General features: G+C 40.9%; 1 protein-coding gene across 2 annotated transcripts in view; it reads left to right on the top strand.

Annotated features, from left to right (window-relative positions):
• HTR2C (5-hydroxytryptamine receptor 2C) overlaps positions 1-22,040 on the top strand; it is a 698,015-nt gene that overhangs the window by 354,529 nt on the left and 321,446 nt on the right. The gene's annotated exons all lie outside the window — the stretch shown is intronic.

The following is a 22,040-nucleotide window of genomic DNA, read 5'->3' as shown; positions in this document are numbered from 1 at the left end:
GAGCACTCCTGCCAGTGTTGAATGGTTTGTCTAATCCTCATAACTGATACATCTGCAAAAGAGCTTACTTTGCTGGCCAAATAACCAGATGAAAATAGAAGATAAAACCTAAAAAAGAAAACTAATGCAGTAATTACATTTAAGAATGTGTAAGCTGTATTATACATGTTTGCATCTAGGTTTAATACTACTTTAAAGTAAATGTGTGCTTTATGTGCTTTAGCCTGGGTTCACATATATGTGGTGTGGTATATTAACTTACCATACACACCCGCAGTGGTTCGAAGGAATGGGGTGCGATTCCGATGCGGTGCCAAATTCGCACTGAAAACGCTGTGAATTCTGCACCGCATCAGTGTGAACCAAGGCTTACTCTCCTTTTTGCCGAACCAGAGAGAACATTGCGGCAGGTTATGATGGTGCAGAATAGTGATAAAAGATCTAGTTGATGACTATGCCAATTTTGGGGAATACTAAAAATAAAATTAACAGTTAACCTAGATTCTAAAAAAAGGAAAAAAATTAGGAACAAAGTTTATCCCAACAAGGTATGGTGAAGTGGGTCAAAACACAAGAAAACCTGCTTGGTACAGAGAGTATGCATATGTCTCATTCAATAACAAATTAAAACAGGTTTTCTTAATTTTGGGACAATAGCTGGAGCCATGCCAAATCATTCCTTTTGCCCATTGGCTAACTGCACAACCAGAACTGCTAGTGCATACCGCAGATACAGCCTAATATTATAGTGCTATAGAAGCCCTTGTTTCTATGCATTGCATTGGGAATGGCAGCAAGCCCCCCAAAAAAACAATATGCAGTAAGGAATAAATAGCTCCAAAGTATTAAACTACATCTCTACTATAAACCAGTAGTATGGGACATAAAGAAAAGATTTGCCTAGCTCCACCTATTAGCTCAAAATTAAGAATTTGTGATTAAGATGTGAATACCTTCTGTTCTAAGAAGATTCCATTGTATTATAAAGTATATCTCTATCTATCAATCTATATATATATATATATATATATATATACACACACACTGTATATACTCACTTGGAAAATATAGCAAAAACACCCATTTCTTTTGATTATACACATATGCAATTTACAAGAATATATGATAGAAAATAACAGGTTCTTGTAAAAGCTGAAAACAAAATAAATATTTGCACTGTTTTTCAATATTTAAAGATTCAGAAGTGCAAATAGCTATTGACTAGACAAACACCTGACTAAGTCTCTGTATCTGTCAATTGTTTCAGTATTCTATATACTGTATCAGAAATACAGTATTCAACCTTATACTGCACCGAATATGAAAATTACAGATGACACTTTTAAATCAGTTATTTCCCTTTCACCTTGATAATTTGTTAAGCAAGAGAGGTGGCTGATTGACGTGAAGATAATTTAAATCCCCCTGTCATAATGAGCAGGTGCCCTTCATGACACTATGTTAATGATGGTAAGGTTAATATTGCAGTGCAGAGACACTTATCTGGGAAAGTTAGTGATGTATAAATATTCCAAATTTGACCCAGATATTGGTAATACTGTCATTTTGGGTGGCTGATCCTTTTCATTGTGCACTGATAGCATTTATTGCTGACCTTACAATTCAGGAGAATACTTAATGCCTCTGCAAGATCATTACAAGTATAGCTGCTACAAACTTTTAATAACATCTTAAAGCAGATATCAAGATTTTCAGTATGGAAATCTAATTCATGCGTTCTTATCATTATAGTCTGACTTTAAAATCCTCTTTAAATCTGTCTACAGCTATGCAATGATAGGACTTGTCTAATTGGATACAGATTGGTTGGATACTTTAGGTAGCTTTTCATATTACGTGAGCTTAACTCTGTAATCCTTATCCCTGTGCATGTATATGATATCTGCAGTGGATCGCTGTTTAAAGTGCAACTAAGCAGCCACTGTCAGGCATACAGAAGGTGATTCTGCCACCTCCTGATTGCTTGTTTTTTCTTTTTTTTTTTTTTCCTTTCCTGAACGGCAGTTTATATTTGGCCTGATGCACCACAACTGAGAATGACATTTTTTTTTTGTGATTGCAGCATGGCACCATTGACTTGAATGAGCAAGATTGATAGGTGTTGCTACCTGTCAACTCATAATGGCACATTAAATTTTCAGTGGCAGTGTGACAAACATTATGCCCATAGTATGTGAGCAGCCCCCTCTGGCTATATTGTAGACTTTAGGTGGTCCACTTTGAGTGCACCAGTTGTGGTGTCACCTTTGGGAAGGCGCTGGATGTAGGAGGAAAAGGTTCACACGCAGGTATCATGCTGCATAAGATGTAACACCACATTCTGCACTTGCTGCAATAATCCATCATTCTTGGTGGAGATTACATAGGGAGAAAAATATGGATTCTAAGGCTTAGGATGCTGGGTGGATGCTTCAGGGATTCTCCACTAAACATGCAATTTGTTTTGTCACAATTTTGATTTGTAATGAAATTTTGTTATTCAAAAATTCAGGTGTATTCAAATTTCTGAATCACAATAGTAATTTCAATGAATCCAAAATAAATTATAATGAAACAAATTATCTTAATTTGAAAATTAATTCAAATTTGAAAATTTATTTGAATTCAAAAATGAATTTGGAATGGAAACATATTGCAATAAATATAGTAAGGTATAAAAGTGAAATACGATGATTCCTACTTAAGCTGCTTTATAGAATAGAAGAGAATAAAACAGAGTAGAATATTATATATATATATATATATATATATATATATATATGTGCACATAATTGAACATAGTTATAATGAGAATCCTTTATTATTTTTTTTGTATTTAGAGATCACTATTTGGATACGTTACATTCTTTGAGGCCTGTAAAACATGCACTTCTACAGAGAAACTATGGAGTAATCATTTTTAAGTACTCTTATTAAAATAAATAAGAAAAAAAAAAGAATAAGTCTCAATGGAGATGTATAATAAACTCTTTTCATAACCTCCATATCTACCACCCATGAATAAATTTCCCAAGGCCCTCTAGTATTTGTTTTTTTTTCCAAAGTACTGCTTCCATCCTGGGGAATGGAAGCAGTGATATATATCCCTTGTTGGTTTTACCTTGTTGCATGAGTTGGAACTGAGATGCACTACGTAGGCAGCACACCCACACTTCTTATTTATTCATATAATTGTGTCAAATACATAATTTGTATATAAATAAAATATCAATATTTAGATTTTTTTTTAAATTATATGTCATCTCCTTCTGATGAAGTGAGTTGTAGAGCTTGAGAAATGTGTTTAAGAATTGTAACTACATCCCACAAACTGTACCTACACCCCAGAAAGCATGTTATTCATCTATAAAAGGCTACTTGCAATTCTGCAAAGAAACTAACATTTTGATCCGTGGAGTTATCAGGGATAATTTGTGGATGGAAGCTATTCTGACCAATTACAATATACCTGTGATATTATGATGCCAATAACTGTACATGTGTTAAGACAAAATCTTCTTGGTTTTGTACTCGTTTTATGCTATGTAATAAAGATTGAGAATAAATATTATTAAAAGATATGCTTATTTTAAAAATATATTTTTTATTAGTTGCGGCTCAAAGTAGCACCTGAAAAGTCCCAAGTTGTTTATTTCTGTATTAGACTTTATGTGGGTGGCCAGGGGGCAAGAAAACCATGGTTTAGCTGTCTGTTTTTACTGCCCACTCAGTCACCTTTAAAAGGCTTTATTATATTAGATTAAAAACAAAATTAATTTAATTTAAAATGACCAGTGATTTTATGGTTTCTGAATATATCCTACTGTCATGAACCAGTTTGTGTGTTCAACCAAGAAAGGTTCAGCAATTCTCAACCACTTCCTATAAACTTCCTAAAAAAATTACAGGACTGACTAACTGATCATACCATCCCACAGAAGTTTTTGCCATCTCAGAGGAATTTGAACTGTGTATATCAGTTATTTTAATAGGCCTAATGACAATAAAATGTGATTACAACCAAAGCTTTTTTTTTTTTTTATTATTATTAATATTATTATAGGTTTTTACTGCCTTGAAAAAGACAAGCAGTGCCTCATCAAAAAAATTGATCAATAAACCTGTTTATGTTGCTTCAATGAAAGACCCACTAGTGCCTCTTCCACTGAACTCCTTATGAATATATATATATATATATATATGGCTGTTTTCAGCAGGAAAGCAGGAGAACGCAGTTCTGGCACCTCCAGCACTGAATGTATGTAATGGCAAGGGGAGCTGGAATGTGCTGGAGGATCTATTGTTGTTGGCAGCTGGGGTATCTGTTGTTACTGAAGGGGATCTATTTTTGTGTGGTGGGGGAACTATTGATAATAAAGGATTTTCTTTCTACTATTGAGAGAGTTGTGTATTATCGATTGTTTCTGGCTGCTAAAGAGTCTATTGATGCTGGCTGCTGGGAGATCTGTTGTAGCTGCTGGGGGTCTTTTGTTTCTTGGGTAGTATTTTGTTTTGGGGGTCCATTGTTTCTGGAGGAATCTATTGTTGCTGTGGGGTCTATTGCTGCTGGCTGCAGGGATCTATTTTTCTGCGTTTCTTGTTATCATTAACAAATTCCATACAATTATTTAGCACCACAAAATGATTCTTGGCTCTATTCTCTAAAAGGAGCGGTACTGGGAGGTAAGTAGGGGGGCAGAGACAAGAAGTGACTAAAAAGCCCTGTATATATATATATGTGTGTGTGTGTGTGTGTTTCTATTGTCTTAACCACTTGCCCGCCTGAGGATTTACCCCCCCCCCCCTTCCTGACCAAGCCATTTTTTTGCATTACTTTAACTGATAATTGTGCAGTCATGCAACACTGCACCCAAATTAAACGTACGTCCTTTTTTCCCACAAATTGAGCTTTCTTTCAGTGGTATTTGATCGCCTGTGTGGTTTTTTATTTTTTGCGCAATAAAAAAAATAGACAATTTTGAGAAAAAACAATATTTTTAACTTTTTGCTATTAAACATGTCCAGTAAAAAATTTTAAAAATCACATTTCCTCATAAATTTAGGCCATAATGTATTCTGGTATTCTGCTACATGTCTTTGCTAAAAAAAAATCCCAATATGTGTAAATTAATTGGTTTACATGAAAGTTATAGCATTTACAAATGGCGATATAGCTACTGGAATTGTTTTTTTTTTTTTTTACTAATAATGGCGGTGATCAGCGACTTAGATCGGGGCTGGGGCTGACATTCTGACTCTGGGGGGAACTGACTTGGTGTCGCTGACATCCCCAGTGACAACAATATAGTGATCAGTGCTAAAAAAAGCACTGACACTGTACTAATGGCACTGGGCAGGAATGGGTTAACATGAGGAGCGATCAAAGGGTTAATTGTGTGCAGGAAGTGTTTTACTGGGCGGCGATGTGTGTGGGCTGTTAGTAAACAAAGCAGCCCTCCTCCCCGTCGGAGATCCTTGGTAATCACCGGGCGCAGGTGGGTAATCACTGGCCGGGACCCGGTGATTGACAGCCGCAAATGGCAGCGCAGGTAGGGCTCACGGCTCGCGTGTGCCCCCTACTCGGAAATGCAAAATCACGTGTATATACAGTCATGGCCGAAATTGTTGGCACCCTTGATATTTCTCCAGGAAATCATGTATTTCTCACGAAACGTATTGCATTAACACATGTTTTGCTATACACATGTTTATTCCCTTTGTGTGTATTGGGACAAAACAAAAAAAGGGAGGAAAGAAAGCAAATTCGACATAATGTCACACAAACCTCCAAAAATGGGCTGGACAAAAGTATTGGCACCCTTTCACAACTGCGGATAAATAAGAATGTTACAAGCATGTGATGCTCCTGTAAACTCACCTGGGGCAAGTAACAGGTGTGGGCAATATAGAAATCACACCTGAAAGCAGATAAAAAGGAGAGACGTTCACTTAACCTTTGCATTGTGTGTCTGTCTGTGCCACACTAAGCATGGACAACAGAAAGAGGAGACGAGAACTGTCTGAGGACCTGAGAACCAAAATTGTGGCAAAATATCAACAATCTCAAGGTTACAAGTCCATCTCCAGAGAACTAGATTTGCCTTTGTCCACAGTGCGCAACATTATCAAGAAGTTTGCAACCCATGGCACTGTAGCTAATCTCCCTGGTCGTGGACGGATGAGGAAAATTGATGAAAGATTGCAACGCAGAATAGTCCGGATGGTGGATAAGCAGCCCCAAACATGTTCCAAAGACATTCAAGCTGTCCTGCAGGCTCAGGGAGCATCAGTGTCAGCGCGAACTATCCGTCGACATTTAAATGAAATGAAACGCTATGGCAGGAGACCCAGGAGGACCCCACTGCTGACACAGAGACATAAAAAAGCAAGACTACAGTTTGCCAAAATGTACTTGAGTAAGCCAAAAGCCTTCTGGGAAAACGTCTTGTGGACAGATGAGACCAAGATAGAGCTTTTCGGTAAAGCACATCATTCTACTGTTTACCGAAAACGGAATGAGGCCTACAAAGAACAAAACACAGTACCTACGGTAAAATATGGTGGAGGTTCAATGATGTTTTGGGGTTGTTTTGCTGCCTCTGGCACTGGGTGCCTTGACTGTGTGCAAGGCATCATGAAATCTGAGGATTACCAAAGGATTTTGGGTCGCACTGTAGGGCCCAGTGTCAGAAAGCTGGGTTTGCGTCCAAGATCCTGGGTCTTCCAGCAGGACAATGACCCCAAACATACGTCAAAAAGCACTCAGAAATGGATGGCAAAGAAGCGCTGGAGAGTTCTGAAGTGGCCAGCAATGAGCCCAGATCTAAATCCCATTGAACACCTGTGGAGAGATCTTAAAATTGCTGTTGGGAAAAGGTGTCCTTCCAATAAGAGAGACCTGGAGCTGTTTGCAAAGGAAGAGTGGTCCAAAATTCCGGGTGAGAGGTGTCAGAAGCTTATTGATGGTTATAGGAAGCGACTGATTTCAGTTATGTTTTCCAAAGGGTGTGCAACCAAATATTAAGTTAAGGGTGCCAATACTTTTGTCCAGCCCATTTTTGGGGTTTTGTGTGACATTATGTCATATTTGCTTTTCTGCCTCTGTTTTATATTTGTTCCAATACATACAAAGGGAATAAACATGTGTATAGCAAAACATGTGTTAATGCAATACCTTTTTTGTGTGAAATACTTGATTTTCAGGAAAAATATCAAGGGTGCCAACAATTTCGGCCATGACTGTATATGTGATTTTGCACACCCCTGCTGCCCTGTAGCAGTATATCTGCTATAGGGCAGTGGGGATGTGGTTAAAGAGGTAATAAATCTAAAGGCAAAAACTTTTATATATTGAAATCAGAAAGTAGGGATTGTTTTCTTTTTAGGGCATTTTCCCTTCATTTTCACTTGGTGATCCAGCCAGTAAATCTGTTATTTGTTAATTTTCTTTCAAGTGGCACTTTAGTCAGAAAATGTTTGAGAAGTCCTGCTAGATCACTTCATGCTGGCCATTTTGCAGGTATAGCTGCTTAAAACATTAAAAAAAGTACCTACTGTATGCTGTTTAAAATCCAGTAATACACTGTCTCATTCTGCTTTGTACATGCTCATTTGCTCCTTATTTTTGGCACTGTGCCTAAAATCAGAGCAACTAGAGTCCGATCAGCTGACAGCTTTAAGATTTAGGCCCCTTTCACACTTGCAGACCATTCGTTTCATCAGTTCAGTAATATTTTTTTAAAGAAAAAATGATCAGTTTTTCCCATGCACTTAACCACTTGAGTCCTGGAGCCATTTTTCAATTTTTTTTACGTTTTTGGTTTACATGATTAAAAAATTATTTTAGGCCTGCAGATTAATTAAAATTATTTTCAAAAAACAAACACCTAGAGAATAAATTTGTGGTAGATCCAGTTTTTATGTCACATGATATTAGCGCAAGGGTTTAAGATATAAAAGATGAAGTTGCTCTGCGTAAATAGATACCCAACAAGCATTAAAATTGCGTGCGCCCATGAAACAATAAAAAAAGTCAATACCTTATATTTTCCATAGCTAATGCTTTAAAAGCCCCATGACCTGTAGGTCATCAGTTTACCAATATCCATAAGCTCTGGTGTTAAAATTATTGATTTCACTGTGGCATGCGTGGTGATAGGTAACATGTAGCACAATTGCCGTTTTTTACGTAGGCGCCTTAACGATTGCATTTTTTTCATGTAAGCCTGCATATATATGAGGGTGGAGAAGCTTCAAATTTTTTTACTTTTTATTACTTTTCATGTGTCTTTTAGGTGTTTATTTTTTTTTAACTTATGATTTTATTGCTATCACAGAAGGGACCAATAGTCCCCTATGTGGTAGCGTAAAAGTGACAGGTCCTCTTTGTGGGGGTGGGGGGGGTGCAGTGTGTGCAAGGAGGGGGCAGGAGAGGAACAGTGTATATATTGCGGGACAAGTGTATACAGATGGGCTCCTCCCCATCTGCAGTACACACAACCCCCCTCAGCCACTGCATTCAGTTTGCTGACAGCAGAGATGAGTCACTGGTTGTTAGAATGCCGGCAGGTGCCGGGTGCTAACAACCGATGCAATAAAAGATGCATAAACTGACTGTTTGTCCATTTATATGCGTTTATACTCCATTCCATTTTTTTTTACGGAACAAAAATAGGGTTCTGATCTGTTTAAAAAAAATGGATGTGGACGGATGCAAATGTAAATGGCTGATCATCCCTTTACATCTGTTTTTCCACAGAGATGCATTGATATCCATTTTTCATCTGTCAAAGGATGGATGAAAAACGGACAAATGGTCCGCAAGTGTGAACGAGGCCTTACTGTTGCTGAATGTGGAAGAAAGCAACAGGAATAACACAGTCTATGCTGAAGGAACACAAATTAGGGAGAGAGAAAAGAAAAGCATGAGAGGTGACAGGACACACTCTGCTGCCAGGGAGACATGAAAGAGTTAAACGTACAAGGAGAGTGACATCTTATTTCCCTGATTCTCTCTCCTTTCTCCCTCATAGGCAGTCTGTAAACGTCAGCACCGTAAAGCTTAGTCCATAGGGTTCAATATTGAGTTGGCCAACCCTTTGCTATTGACTGTGCAGTGCATACAGTTGGCAACCTCTGTGCACTGTGTTCTTCAGCATGCGCTCACCCCGTCCTGTCATTTTACGTGGCCTACCACTTCATGGCTGAGTTGCTGTTGTTCCCAGTTGCTTCCACTTTGTTACAATACCACTAACAGTTGACCGTGGAATATTTAGTAGCAAGGAAATCTCACAAATGGACTTATTGCACAGGTGGCAACCTTTCACGGTACCACGTTTGAATTCACTGAACTCCTGTGAGCGACCCATTCTTTCACAAATGTTTGTAGAAGCAGTCTGCATGCCTAGGTGCTTGATTTCATACACATGTAGCCATGGAGGTGATTGGAACATCTGAATGCAGTGATTTGGAGGGTTGTCCCAATACTATTGGCAGTGTATGTTCTTTTGCTAATGAACATTCATTGTTCTCAAACTGTTATGGGTAAAGTTTGCCTTTAACAAACTAATCTGTCCAGAAAAAGTTTCAGTTAGAGGTTGAGGCAAACCATTTAACACTGACAGAGGTGTGTTTTATGAAATTAGTGGGCCTGGGTGCAAGATGTTGGGCCCCATTGTTTCATTTAAAAAAAATGTGGTGTGCTTAGTATGCAATAGTGAAGAGCGGGCATCGTTTTCATTGTGCCAGAGGTGTTGCTAGGATTGTAAAAGACCTGGGGCACCTTTGAGTAATGTGACACACATAATGCACCACAGTGAACAGTAGGTATGGCCAAATTTTGTTAATGGTGAGAGGAGCTTAAAGGATGTGGCTTAATAGAACAATCTCCCCGGTATAATCCCCCCTGGTCGATCTGTCCCCCGGTATAATCCCCCAGGTCAGGCTGCCCCAGTATACTTTTTCCCCCCAGGTTAGTCTGTCCCACAGTACAATCTCCCTCAAGGTCAGTCTGTCCGCCAGTATAATCTTTTCCCCCTAGATCAATCTGCCCCAGTATAATTTTGTTTAATTTTTTATTTTTTTACAATGTTAATTTTAGAATTGTTAATTGATTTTTGGGGAGATTTGGAGGGGAGCTTTTGGTGAAACATCAGGGGTGTAAGAAAACCCCTGATGTCTCTTTTTTGAGATTGAGAAAGGGACTGGGGACAGACATAGAGTCCCCTTTCTATTTTTCTGCAACCTCACTGGCACTGCAGATGAATTAATAGAAGTCTCTTTACAAAGGTTCCTATTCATTTACAAACTGAAGCAAAATAAACACAGTTTACTATGCTTTAGTGATGAATGAACAGAGGAGCAATCTGTACCAATGGCTCACTGTGTTCATTAAGGAAGGGCAGGTAAACATGTTTAACAGACTCCCCTCCCCTATGCTCTCCATCCTGACATCGATCTTCGCCCACAACAGCAACTGGAACTAATGGGAGGAAGAGGAAGGGAAGCCAGCCAGCAGCGCTGCAGTGAGGGGGTGTTGGGTATTGGTGAGGAATGGCCCAGTATGGGGGAGGTGAAAGCATCGGGGGATCTTTTTACAGAGTTAAATCCCCCTGGGGAGCCACAGGGGACTGGGGCTATGGAGTGGGGGGTATATAAGAGCAGAAAGGGGCATATTAGAGGACAGGTGGAGTGGCAGCAGCACCTCCATGTGTACAATGTGTGAGGACACAGTGGGCTCTACCCTCCTCAGGGCCTGTGTGCACCGCACACATTGCACCCATGGATGATACGCCACTGCACCATAGTGACACTGAACTCTTCTGGTGACAGTATGTTAAAAAATATATATATTTTCATACTATCACCAGAGCAGTGTCACCACTGTGGTGGTGATCATACACAATGACTGGCTGCTCAGATATCATTGTATATCAGTGCAGCCAGCCATTGTCTCTGATCATTGCCACAGCAGTACAAACTGGTGCAGCCAGTCACAGTGTCCCCAGTCACTGACACATTAGTTCCAGTTTTACCATAAGACCTTGTTCACATGTGCGGTACTCTCAGAAGAGCATTCCACATTTGGATTTCTTCAGAGGGCATTTGACAGGAAGTGAGAAGGTGTTGTATCTCCTCCTCTCTACTTGCTTTAAACCCTTAGACCCTGCACGAGTGCCCCCATTCACTTTAATGGATCATGATGGGTGGGGTTTACACCACCAAAAGCGACAGAGGTATAATTCCAGCCATGGCTGCAAAGCAAAGCATGTATACCAGACCAGTGTAAGCAAGCAATGGTGTTCCTGATCACCCCCCACCACAATTCGCAGTGTCACCAGACTAGTGTAAGCCATCAACAGTGTTCCTTACTGCGGCCACACTAGTGACAGTGTCACCAGAGCCAATTCAGCCATCAAAAGTGTCCCTTATCACTACCATATCAGTACAGTGTCACCAGAGCCAGTGAAGCCAATAACAGTGTTCCTGATTAAAGCCACACCAGTGCAGTGTTGCCTCTGCCTGCCACCTGTACTAACCCTGGCATGTTGATTGACCACATTTCTGTCTGCTACCTGAACCAATCGTTTGCATGTTAGCTGACCATGTCTCTGTCTGCTGCCTGAACTGACTCATTTGCAAATTCCACTGACTATGTTCCTCTGAGGCACCAGTCTCAGCCATCCCATGTGGACAACTGAACTCCTGGAACCACGGGAACTCTTTTGTTCTTCTTTTCTTCAGCCCCCTGTACTTGCTGGTGAATGAACATGGCATTCCTGGGGGCAGCCATGTACCAGTAGGTTAGGCTTGCTTGGCTTTTAGGAATGGGAACTGCTATAGGTGATGCTACACTAAGCTATATTCCCTGACCACACATACAGAGGTGACCATTACACTACACTGCTTTTGATAAACTTGGTTGATCTTTGTGATACACAAGATACAATATCTGGTACATATTGAATCCAAACACTGAAAAAGTTTCAAACATGTAGTGTCGTCTTGTTCAGGAGAAATCTCAGAAGGTGTTTTGGGATGAAATTCTAAGTAAGCCCATGCTGTGTGTGAAAAATATCTTATTAAATTGACAACTTTGTGTAAAAATTATTTTTAATTTTCTTTCCACATTTTCCAAAAAGTGGTGGAAAAAAATTGAAGTCTTAAAAAGATGTGCCATCCCTCTTGGGGTGTTTGCTTCCAAAATGTGGTCATTTTGTTGTTTTTTTACTGTCCTGATGCACAAGACCTACAGATATATGATAGGTAGTCCAGAAATTAGATGCCCCTAGAAATCCTGAAGATGCTTCTTGGAGTTTGGGCCTCTCTATGGTATTGCCATACTTGAGAAGAGTAGCAGAATGAGTTTTGTGGTGTACTTCAAAGTATACCTGTGCTGTGTGTTAGAAATATTATTATTATTATTTTACAGTATTTGTATAGCGCCAAAAAGTTTGCTCAGCGCTGTACATTACAGTGGGGGACAGTACATGAGACAATACAGTAACAATACAATACACAAGGGGTTTGAGGGCCCTGCTCTTTGGAGCTTACAATCTAGGAGGGAGGGGATAGTGGTACAGGAGGAAGTGGCTGTGGGGGATGGAGTGGTAGGAGGAGCAGAGGGGATCAGCTGTTAGGTGAGGGCGGGGTAGGCTTCCCTGAAGAGATGGGTTTTCAGGGTGCACCTAAAGATGAGGAGGGTAGGTGACAGTCTGATGGATTAGGGTAGTGAGTTCCAGAGGATGGAGGAAGTCCTGGAGAAGTCTTGGAATCGGGCATGGGAGGAGGAGACTAGGGAGCTACAGAGTAGGAGGTCTAGTGAGGAGCGAAGCGTACGTGTTGGGTGGTCTTTGAATATCAGGTGGGTGAGGTAGTTTGGGGCAGTGTTATGGATAGCTTTTTACGTCAATGTTAGTAGTTTGAATTTTATGCATTGGGCAATTGGATGCCAGTGGAGGGAATGACAGAGGGGGGTGGCAGATACGGAGCGGTTGGTAAGGTGGATGAGTCTGGCCGCTGAGTTCAGGATAGACTGAAGCGGGGATAGTCTGTGATGAGGTAAGCTGGTGAGGAGGGAGTTGCAGTAGTCGAGTCGTGAGATAATAAGGGAGCGAATGAGTTGTTTAGTATTGTCTGGGGTTAGGAACAAACGTATTTTGGAGATGTTGCGGAGGTGGAGCCTGCATAAATTTGCCAGCGATTGGACATGGGGTTGGAAGGACAGATTGGAGTCTAGAGTGGCACCTAGGACTTTGGCTTGCGGGGTGGGACTGATTGTGTCATTATTGGTCGTGATGGAGAGGATGGAGGGGGGGGGTGCGGGCTGGGAGGAAAACTAGGAGCTCGGTTTTGGAAAGGTTTAATTTGAGGAGGTGGAGTGAAAAAAGGAGGAGGAGGGGGTGGTCAACTGTGTCGAAGGCCGCGGAGAGGTCGAGGAGTAGGAGGACTGAATAGTGGCCATTAGCTTTGGCGGTTAGCAGGTCATTGGTGATTTTGAGAAGGGCGGTTTCGGTGGAGTGTAGGGGATGGAAGCCAGACTGTAGGGGATCAAGGAGGTTGTTGTTGTTGAGGTGGGAGCTTAGGCGATTATAGACTAAGCGCTCAAGGAGTTTGGATGTAAATGGCAGCAGGGAGATGGGTCTAAGGTTGTTCAGGTCGGTGGGGTCCAGGGAGGCTTTTTTGAGTATGGGAGTGATATGCACGTGCTTTAGGGGGGAGGGGAATATGCCAGTAGAGAGGGAGGGATTGAAGATGTGGGTGAGAAAGCGTAGGATGGAGGAGGATGGTGACCGGAGGAGTTGTGTGGGGACAGGGTCAAGGGGGCAGGTGGTGAGGCGGGCAGCTGAAAAGACCTTAGTGACCTCTTCAGTGGTAGCAAGGCTGAAGGAGTGGAGTGTTGGGGGGGTATTAGTGTGCGGGATGTTAGGTGTGGTGGGGGTCAGGGCAGTTGCGAGGTCAGAGGAGGAGAGTGTTGGGGGGGTTATCGTGGGAGGGAGGCTAGGTGGGGTGGAAAATTGAGCATTGGCGATGTCCTTACGAATTGCATCAATCTTGTTTTGGAAGTGGATAGCAATCTCGTGGGCGTACTGGGTGGAGTGAGGTACTGGGTGGAGGTGGGGGGGAGAGTAAGGAGTTAAAAGTGGAGAAGAGCCGGTGAGGACTGGAGGAGAGGGTATTGATGAGGGTTACAAAGTAGGCTTGTTTGGCAGCGTGGAGGGAGGAGGTGTAGGTGAGGAAGGCGGATTTGTAAAGGGTAAACGCTTGGGGGGATTTTACGCCATAATCGCTCCAGCGCACGACTGCGTCGTTTAAGATTTTTGGTGTGGTCATTCTGCCAGGGTTGAAGCAGTCGGGGTCTAATGCTATGTGTGGTTAGGGGTGCTAAGGAGTCTAGGGCAGCTGACAGCAAGTTGTTATAAGCAGTAGTGGCCAGGTCAGGGCAGGACAGTGGAAGGATACTGTCGTAAAGTCGGTGAGCTGCAGAGTGGAGAGGGGCAGGGTTCAGGTTGCGGAGGTTTCGGCTGGTGATGGTTTGACATTTGGGGGGGAGGTGTTTGAGGACGAGGAGACAGAGAATGTAATGAGGTTGTGGTCAGAGAGAGGGAAGAGGGTGTTTGTAAGGTTGTGGGGGGTGCAGAGATGAGAGAAAACAAGGTCCAGGGTGTTCCCGTCGGAGTGGGTGGAGGACTGTGTACACTGTGTGAGTGCAAAAGAAGAGGTTAGGTGGAGGAGTTGGGATGTAGCCAGGTTATTGACGTTGAAAGGGATATTGAAGTCTCCGAGGATGATGGTGGGTAGCTCAGAGGAGAGGAAGAAGGGTAGCCAGGTGGAGAAATCGTCAAGGAAGCCGGATGCAATCCTCAGAGGGGTGGGAGAGAATAGCCGGATGTAGTGGGCCTCAAAGGAGGAGAAGGATAGAGAGGGGGGGTTTGGGAGGGCCTGGAAGGTGCTCAGCGGTGACAAGAGTATGCCGACCCCACCACCTCTACAACCGCTCGGTCTGGGTGAATGGGTCCAGACGAGACCTCCATAGGAGAGTGCCGCAGGGGAGGTAGAGTCAGTGGCTTGGATCCAGGTTACGGTAACTGCTAGCAGGTTGAGGGAGTGGGGGATAAAGAGGTCATGAATGGCGGTGAGCTTGTTGCAAACCGAATGGGCGTTAATATCTTATTAATTGACAACTTTGTGTAAGAAATGTCCTTCTTCAGACTCACTATGCCCTTCAGAAAATACCTTGGGGTGTTTGATTTCCAAAATGTGGTCATTTTGTGAGTGTTTCTTCTGTCCTGGCACTTTAGAGACTTAAAAAATAGAACAAGTAGTCTGGAAATTAGATGTGTAATTTATGCTATAAATTACAACTAAAATTATAAAATTACAACTTTATGAAAAAAAAACAGATTTTATTTAATTTTTTAATTTTCAAAAAAATTATTTGTTAAAACTCACCATGTCTCTTACTAAATGCTGTACCTTGGACTGCCTATGTTTAAAAACGGGTAATATTGGGAGTATTTGTTCTGTGCTGACATGTTAGGGACTCAAAAATGAGTCAGAACTCAGAACTGATCAATTTATATTTATATCATGGTTTGTAGACTAAATAATTTAAACCCATTTTTTTTTTTTTTACCAAAGATATACTGTACATACCAACCAAATTTTGGAATACATTTATGTAGAAATAATATTTCTTTGCAAAGTTTTATAACAGTAAAATTGTGTTTTTATTTACAAAATGTTCTGTCTTTTTTCCTTTATATATATAAAAAAATAGTAGTGATTAAATCAACTTATTTAATGAATGAGTGCTTGTCATTCATAGTTTGACAGTGCTGAAAATTGAAAAATGGCTTGGGCAGGAAGGGGGATGAAACAGTCTGATCTTTAAGTGGTTAAAGTAGAACCATAACAGCTTGATAAAAAAATAATGTTTTTATAGCATGAGCATGCATTCCACATTAATAATTATGCTACCAAAATTAGTGTGTGCTGTTAATTGCAATCAGCCATGTTCTTGTTTCTTGTTCCTCGCTGAAGACTGCCATTTTGCTGAAGCACAGACCCCCTGAGCAGCAGTAAATATTTAAGCTGTAAGCAGATCAGCCTTTAGTGGCTTTGCTGTGTGTCTCAGAGCTAGAAAAAAGAGAGCAAATAAGCATGGGCAGAGCTGGGTGAGACAGTAGGGTTGATTTACTAAAGGCAAATATACTGTGTACTGCAACTGCAGTTGCTTTAGATCTGAGGGAAAGCTCTGAAATGAGGAGAAGCTCTGCTGATTTCTTTCATCCAATCATATGCAAGCAAAAATGCTGTTTTTTTTATCCTTTCATGTTCCCCTCAGATCTAGAACAACTGTACTTTCTCTGCACTTGCAGTGCACAGCCTATTTGCCTTTATTAAATCAACCCCATAGTATTAATGGATTATAAACAGTATATGCACTTATTTTTAATGTTTTACATAGCTACTGTATACCTGCAAAAGGGGCCAGCCTGAAGCCTTAGTTTTCTGACTAAAGCTAAAATATATTACATTTCAATTTTGGGGTATAATACCACTTTAAGCACTCTATTATCCTTTCTATGGTCTTGTTTTTTAAATGAAGTATCCAGTGAAAGATGAGGGAAAGACAGTGAGCTGAGTTGAAGATCAAAGAGAACAATTGTTCAATGTGCAAGTAATGTATATTAAAGGTTATGAGCGTTCAATAATTTTCATGTCCTCAAAAACAGACTAGGATGCAGAAGTTGCTAGCTGGGAGTTATTCAGCTAGGCTTCTAGAGGGATCCAAATGGCCTACAGGTATTACAATAATATTACTGCACATTTTGCAGAGCTGCACAATTCTTTGATATCTACTTGGGCCCCTTGACTGCGTAGACTATTTTGTTGAAAAGATGCACTTAACCTTTAAAATATATTTTGACTTTATTTGAACTGTCCTTGGCAAACATTATCTGTTGTGCACACTGACCTGAATACTTTTTTTTTAAGTAAGAACCCAACTTTTAAAGTGGTAGTAAACTCTACTTCAATAGTTTTCCCTATATAAAGCAGTCTGAACTAACTTACATGTTAGTGTCTTTTATAGCATCCCAATCTTTTAGGAGAAATCAATTAATATTTACTGCAGTGATCTCACCAGCGCATGTGCATTTTTCCCCCCTTTGACGGCACGCTCAGTGTGCCATCAGTCTATTCATCCTGTTTCTGTGCCTTGTCATTAGCCTTCATGGCATTGCATTGCAGATTGGTGACCCATTGAGAATCTTCTGAAACACCCCATGCAGGGACAGACTGACCATTCGGGCTCTCAGGCACTGCCCGAGGGCCCGGGGTCAATAGGGGGCCCCATTAGATGCCCCTGATACCTTTTCATAGTCTTTTTTGGGTGTGGTTTGAGTGTGGATGAGGACACAGGGGCCTCATGATCGCCTACTGCCCTGGAGCCCCATGAGTTGTCAGTCCACCCCTGACCCCATGTGACTTGCTATGTCACAGGGTGTGTTAACAACGGCGCTACTTGATTTGAATATATGGGGTTAGGGTCACCATAGTAACTGTGTATGAAAACAAGGCTTTGGCAATGTCTACTGCGCATGCGCGAGATTACAGTCCTAACAAAGGAGAAAGGACGGAAGTATTCTGCGGGGTGGAAGCTGCAGTCAGAAGCTAAGATGGCACTGTGGTTGCTGGGATACATTAAAAAGAAAAAAAACACTGGAAAAGAAGTAAGAAACACAATACGAGGATAATTTGGTTTGTAGTGTGTTTGAAAAGCTGTGAAGTAGTGGCATTATGGTTTGTATGGCGGAGTTTACTACCGCTTTAACTTACAAGTTCACAAGCAAATTATTAAACTGCATTGTTCTCTGCATGTAAAAAAACTGTTACTTTTTACAAGAGGGAATGACAGTTTGTTTTGCAATTCAAATGAAAAGCAGGTTTACAGCGTTACATCGCCAGCTAAAAAATGCGGTTGTAAAAACAATGTCAAGGCAAATATTTTGCAGAATTACAGAGCAATGCACCTCAATGCTTCCAGGATAAACAAAGAGTGGAATGCCTTGTGTTAGGGCGCAAGCAATATTCTGGTTAATGCTACAGTTTGAAATCTGCCAGCTTTATCTGATGCTAAGATACTATGCTTTCTTTGTACACTATATGTGTTTTTTCTTTCGGAGAAGGGGCTTATGAAGTCAGTTTAAATTAATCCTTTTACTCTTAAATAATGGTTTTGCTGGTTTCAAAAAGTTTTTTAATACATATCTTTTACATTCTCTTCTTGTCTAGATAATCACATTTCATAGACTGATGAAAGCCCCTGTGTTTCACAAACCTCCAGACTAGATTATACCAATTCAAACTCTTCAAACTGTTCTGAATTCTTACGAGTCCTCTTCAATCTTGTGTCCTACATGACTGGTATATGTACACTTATTCAGCTTTCAAACTAGGCATTTTGCCCTAGAACAGATTACAGATCTAATCTCTGAATCCATAATTTTATAATAATGAAGGTGCAAAAGTAGTAAAATAAAACAGACCAGTATATGATCTACAGAGTTTAAAGTGATATTAAAGCCTCAATTTTTTTAAATTGTGAACTAATAAACACATCATACTTATCTGCTATGTGCAATGGTTTTGCACAGAAGCAGCCCTAATCGTCCTCTTCTTGGGTCCCCCACCAGCACTTCAGGCCCCTTCCTCTTGCCGAGTGCCCCAAGAGCAAGCTGCCTGCTCTAGGGGGATTCATGCATGCTCGCTCCTGAGCTGTCTCTGTGTGTCTATGGGAAACACACAGCATGGGTCAGTCTCACTCCATCCTCACTGGCTCTGATTGACAGCAGTGGGAGCATCTGGCTCCAACTGTTGTGTCTCAGCCAATGGGAAGGAAGAACTGCTGCTCTAATGCACACTTCTAGATTGAGATCAGTCTCAGTTAAGTATTGGGGGGGTTGAGGGGGGAGTTGCATACTGAAGATTTTTTACCTTCATGCATAGAACTGACCACAGTGGTTCTCCTGATTAGTGTGGTCAGTTTTTAATAGGAAAGCAGAGGAACATCAGGGATTTCACACAAAGGAAGCAATACAAAGAGAACAGGATACTTTCATATAAGTACATGGTACAGCAGGCAGATATCAGGAATATGAAATGTTGGGTTTAAATATTTTTTAAGGGGCTAAATCCACTTTTTAGCAAAAATGCCTAGGGAGACAGGATCCTGTGTAACACACTATGCAGTTTGGTAAAGTGTTGTTTAATGTGTCATACCTGTAGACCATTTTTTCACTCACTGTCACAGCAAAACCGAGGCCGGACCAATGACAGAAGGAAGAGGCAATGCGTGCTCAAGCTTCTCTAGGGCTTTGCTGCTGACATTCCCATATTCAAATATCAGTGTGTTTGAGGTGCACTCTCTTCTTATCTACATTGAAGCCCTATAGAAGAAGCCAGTGTGCATGCCTGCCCTATTCCCTGAGTTAAAACAACAATCCAGGCAGAATAACCTACAGGTGTGACATTTATATTATAGGGGCCTTGTTTGCACAGCTTATTTTGTTAAAAAGGTGAGTAGCCTTTAAATTGGAACAAGGGTTAAACTTTCAAATCTAATACGTGATGTGGGGTGCTCATAGCAATAAGACATAGATCTCTGTTTTTCCAAATACCCCATGAAACATTTTGTAAAAAAGATGTTGATCATGAAGACAGTACCATTGGATAGTCCAAATGGAAAAGGAAATTGTGGTGTTACAAACCCCCACTCAGTGAATGCAGGATAAGCTTTAGTTGTCTAGGCCAGGATATACAATGTACATACTGCTGAGTGTCATGGAAAGAGAGGATATACAATGTACATACCGCTGAGTGTCATGGAAAGAGAGGAAGTCTGACACCAATGCAACGTGAGATAAAACAGCTTAACCTTAATTAGCAATCCATAAAATAGTCCACCATGCAAAGGGATTGCTGCCAGACTTCCACTCTTTCCAATACCATTGGATAGGCGTTTCCTTTGAAAAAGTGACAATGCACTGGAATTACTGCAGTGTTGTCACACTTGCTGATGTTGACACCATTAAGAGCCTTATTAGTAAATAGCCACTCCTAGCTCCACTCACAGTCTTTTGAATTGAAAGCCCTTTGCTCCATCTGCAGCAGCTTATGTAAAAACCCTGCTCAGTCACTACCACCCCATCCAGTACTGTCTAACAGAGGCACAAGAAATTAAGCTTCCCAGCTGCATGTACCATTTAAAAAGAGATTTATCTATTTTTTTGCTAAAATTTTACATGGCAGGCTATCTCTAAGAAGATTAAAAAAATAAAGGGACTAACAGTACTCTCACATAATGTAAAGTACGTGTCAGATAACCTTCTGGTTATGTGAGTACAGCAGTACAGTAGTCTTTTTAAGTTTATCAAAGTCTATCATAATCTTTGTAAATCATTTTTTATGAAAATATACATAAGCAGAACACACTAAATAACTTATATAGAGTTTGGAGAGGTAGGGAGGGTTACAAAATTAACATTTTCAGGAAACATCAAAATTCAAACATCTTTAGTTGCTTTTTTTTCTCAGCCTACTGATCATGTTCGCTTGTTGAACTTTTGATTATGATTATTTTTCATCACATGCTCTGCATGAATTGTGGAGGCTTGTAATAGGCTTACGCTCATAGTGACAAGATACTATTAAGCCACTGGAAAAATCTTGGTTCACCACACCCTTTACATTTTTCCTGTTTGTTTTTGATTATTTACAATATATGACCAAATATTTGTGAAATCTATCCATCCTATGGATTGGTTCTGTTAACCCTCTAAATATAGAACAATGGTCTCCATGACATAGCATACAAAAATACCATTTTGTCAATTCTGTGAATGCAAAATGGATTTCTACTATCATTGGTGGATCTGTCAAAATCTCCAGGCTGCCCAGCCTGTTAGGGAATGTTTCTAATAATGCGTGCAGTACTTTGAACAGTTTTCTGAGTCACGCTAGGGAGGGCATTTCTGGTCATGCTGAGATCTGACAAGGAAAATGTTGGTTTTCAGGAGGGAATTGAATGGCATGTGGATAAAGATCATACGGCTGGCAAGCTTTAAGAAATGGCCAACCTCTGGTATCATCTCCCTCCCACAAATGGCAAGAGCAAGCTGCTTCTACCTGGGGCCTGGGTATAGGGCTTCTGCTGTGAGAGCATCCTGTGGAGCTGGATGATGAGTATTTCTCCTTCTGTTCCTTCTTGCTGAGCAGAAATATGGGCAAGGTATCCCTGACAGGAGCCAAAGACACTGTGGATGGACAGATCCTGGATTATCTGCATACTGCGTGGGAATGAGGATGATGACTGGCAGGCTGTGCACCCCAAGCTATTGGAGGAGAATTAGAGATTGAAAACCTTCCACAACAATACAATTCCAATACACTAGCTTCTGCTACATGGGTGTGACCTGAGGGTACTTAACCTGACTTGGGAGGAGGGCTTTGCAACTGTCACCCATCCATAAAATAGTGGTGTGCTATGCAGTATTGGTGTCTACCATATGAGGGTCAATATTGTTATACTTTGCTTTACTAACTGCAACCTTTTTGAGCAAATAATAGTTATTAGTTATTTCATATTGCATGGAACATAATGGTCACACCCACCATTATGCAAAACACCCACCCACTACTCTGTCCCCATTGTTACGTATTATGATTTTCAGATGTTCTCAGTATTGCTACTGATAAAATCTAGTGGCACAGGACAACTAGCCAGAAAATAACTGTATTGCCAGTGAGATGTGGTGCTGGGAAACTAGTCTGCTCAATTCCTTCTCGTTGCCAATGTGGATATCTGTTAGTACAAGTTCATGTGCTTCATAAAGCAAAATTAAGAATATTCAGTGAAAGTTTGAAAGCCAATCCAGACAAGAACTAGTGAAAAAAGAGTTCAGGAGAATCGATAATCAAACCTTTATTCTAGTCCATACCCTTCTGAATCTCTTAAGGCATAGACATTTGATATGGAC

The sequence above is a fragment of the Staurois parvus genome, unplaced genomic scaffold (genome assembly GCF_062004578.1).
Source record: "Staurois parvus isolate SC_StPar_1 unplaced genomic scaffold, SC_StPar_1.0 ptg001045l, whole genome shotgun sequence".
NCBI classification, from domain to species: Eukaryota; Metazoa; Chordata; class Amphibia; order Anura; family Ranidae; genus Staurois; species Staurois parvus.
The sequence above is the reverse complement of the archived record's forward strand: the minus strand, read 5'-3'. Positions and strand labels throughout refer to the sequence as shown.